The following is a 3122-nucleotide window of genomic DNA, read 5'->3' as shown; positions in this document are numbered from 1 at the left end:
AAAGTACATGATAATTCTAGAAACGTTGCGTCACTGTAGTCATGTGACTGCTGACGCAACAGTTATTACAAACAAAGTTTCATAAACAGAAATAGTTGAACTATACCCTGGATTTAGTGTTTAGAAATATGCCGATATTTTATTTAAGTTACACTATTTTGCCAACAAGATTGATTCATCCCGTTTTTGTTTTGACACAAATACGTTTTAATATATATATACAACAGTATAAGTTACAATGGCAACTATTACGATTAGTTATTACAAACAAAGTTTCATAAACAGAAAATTCACCAACTTACAAATAACCTAAGATCGTCTTCCTAGTTCAGAGTTTCGTTGATATCCAGCGAATTAACTTGAAGTCGATGTACAATTATCGGGAATCTAGCTAGTTTTGTCAGGCATTAAATTCTTGGACCGTCCAAGTTAAATAATATTTTCGTAAAACCACTAATGTCCGATGAGAAACCAGCAATATTTTTAGACAGATTACTAACGGTTGATGAGAATTCACTGACGTTCGAAATTTATAACTGGGATAGAAAATCACAGTTTATAGCTTACATGGTTATAATAGTTTCCTAGTAGACTTGTCTTTTCTATGTTCTCTGTTTCTTCTTTGGCCTTGGTCTTTTTTTTTTATACGAACCGGCAATGTTTTCTCGAACGTTCGAACAATACCAGTAACGGAAGTGGATATAATGTTGATTCTTGTGTTCACGAATATTCTACAATCTTGGAGAATTGGCGGGAGTTTCGCCATATGTAACTATCACAGTAAGCTAGACACGCCCTCAAATATAAACTTATTCGAAATAAAACAAATATAACAAATTCGTTATAGCGACACATATCTGATACTACAAATCACGCGTATTTGTCAATACAAATTCAATCAAACAACGTTCATATTAAAAATAAATACATAATAACAAATTCGTTACAACAGTTTTATTTAAACAAAACATTATAAAATCTTTAAAAGTACAGAAAAGTTTAATCTGGTCATAAATCTAGATACACATTCTCCTTGGCTACAAACTATATTTTTAATTTTCTACACAATTGCCGAAAATAAATTCGAAAATCTTCTGACTGAACTATATATTATGCATAGAAGACATTGCAGACCCATTCAATAAATATTTTTTAACCTTCTTCTCTAGAGTGTAACTGTAATTATTGTATTTATTAATGAACCAAGGATATTAATATTTGTCTGTGTGGCAACTTGTTTGAGACTAACTGTTACTTTAATAGTTGAATGAATGAGTAGATTCTCACACTGGTATTGAGAGATGGAAAAACAAGTTTTTATTTAATACTGTAAAGCGTTAGAATTTGTCAAGTTCGTGAGAGAGTTTTGTCTTTAAATACATAAAGGCCTATAAAATTGGCTACAGATTGTCTATTAACTGTAAGGATTAACTTATAGAGTTATATTAATCACACATTTTTCATTAACTTCTTATGTTCATAGAATTTTAAATTATATTATCTTTAAATGTTTGAATGCCAAATGTACAGTGATATGTTGTTTATCGGCCCGGCATGGCCAGGTGGTTAGGGCGCTTGACTCGCAATCTGAGGGTCGCGGGTTTGAATCCTCGTCACACCAAACATGCTCGCCCTTTCAGCCGTGGGGGCGTTATAATGTGACGGTCAATCCCACTATTCGTTGGTAAAAGAGTAGCTCAAGAGTTAGCAGTGGGTGATGATGACTAGCTGCCTTCCCTCTAGTCTTACTCTGCTAAATTAAGGACGGCTAGCGCAGATAGCCCTCGTATAGTTTTGCGCGAAATTCCAAACGAACAAACATGTTGTTTATCTTATTTAAAATGTTTATTCGTAAATAAGGTATAATAATTAAGTAAGTTCCTATCCAGTAAACAAATAAACTATTAAAACTAATTCTTGGCCTACTTAGTTATGATTCAATACCAGGTTAGCAAAACATATAACTTCTTAGATTCATAGAATTCTAAATGATATTATCTTTAAATATTTGAATTTCAAATCTACAGTGATATGTTGTTTATCTTAATTAAAATGTTTATTCGTAAATAAGGTATAATAATTAAGTAAGTTCCTATCCAGCAAATAAAAGAACTATTAAAACTAATTCTTGACCTACTTGGTTATGATTCAATACAAGGCTAGCAAAACGTATAAGCATAAAAAATAAATGCAAAGGAATTAATAACTCGAGAAGAATATAGGGATAAAACATACTGGTTAAGCAACATTTCGTGAAAATGCTCTTTTGCATGCGTTAACGTGACATTGTGTAAACAGCTTTTTGCTTTTACTAAGTTCAGGAATAATAAATTATTTCACTAAGGTGTTGTTTTTTGTTTGTTGTTGCTGTTGTTTTCACAAATAATTCCACATATTGAAGTGTATATATATATATACGTAACAAGTTAAAATTAAAATTTCCTTTTCGACTTTATTTCCTACTCATGGCTAAACCTTGATTTCAAGTGTTACGTATTAGAATTTCAAATGGTCTGAAACGGAGTTAATTGATACTTTAAATTTAGTAGTTAAATTGTACTTTGGATTTAGCAGTTAAGTAAAAGCCGATATATAGTCAGATTATAATATTTGCCAACAAGATTGATACACGCGGTTTCTTATATACAAATATATTTTAATATATACACACAACAGTACAATTTACAGCAATAGTTATACAATGATTTATAAACAAAAGTTTCACAAACTTACAAGCAATATAAAATATTTTTTCCTAGTCTGGAACTTCTTCCATATCCTATCGAGGATTCACGATGAACTGGTTGATTACGAGTTGACGTAGGTATTAAGTCGTCAAGAAATTAATGTTGCGGTTTGGAACACTTTCATTAATCATCCCCCAAAAAACGTACATCACGTATAATAGTTAAACGAACCGCCTAAACGTCAGGTTAGTGTAGCCTATATAATGTGTGTAAAGTTTTGTATACTCTAATTCCGCTACAAACGCCTGACGCCACGTGGTCATCCACCGAAAGAATGAAAACTTCCAAAGTCACAACTCGGCAAAGCTCTCCTTCTTTCTTCCCTTTCTCTTCTTCGCCAAGTCTCCTCGCAGCTCTTCACTCGTGTAAGCATTT

The 3122-nt window shown here is 32.1% G+C and overlaps 1 long non-coding RNA gene across 1 annotated transcript in view; it reads right to left on the bottom strand.

The window, feature by feature from the left end:
- LOC111087935 overlaps positions 1 to 3122 on the bottom strand; it is a 15526-nt gene that overhangs the window by 6867 nt on the left and 5537 nt on the right. The window contains exon 2 of the long non-coding RNA XR_002612552.1: positions 1246 to 1248. This is a non-coding gene — a long non-coding RNA (uncharacterized LOC111087935). The remainder of the gene's footprint in view (positions 1 to 1245; positions 1249 to 3122) is intronic.

Source organism: Limulus polyphemus, unplaced genomic scaffold (genome assembly GCF_000517525.1).
Source record: "Limulus polyphemus unplaced genomic scaffold, Limulus_polyphemus-2.1.2 Scaffold2872, whole genome shotgun sequence".
NCBI classification, from domain to species: domain Eukaryota; kingdom Metazoa; phylum Arthropoda; class Merostomata; order Xiphosura; family Limulidae; genus Limulus; species Limulus polyphemus.
The sequence above is the reverse complement of the archived record's forward strand: the minus strand, read 5'-3'. Positions and strand labels throughout refer to the sequence as shown.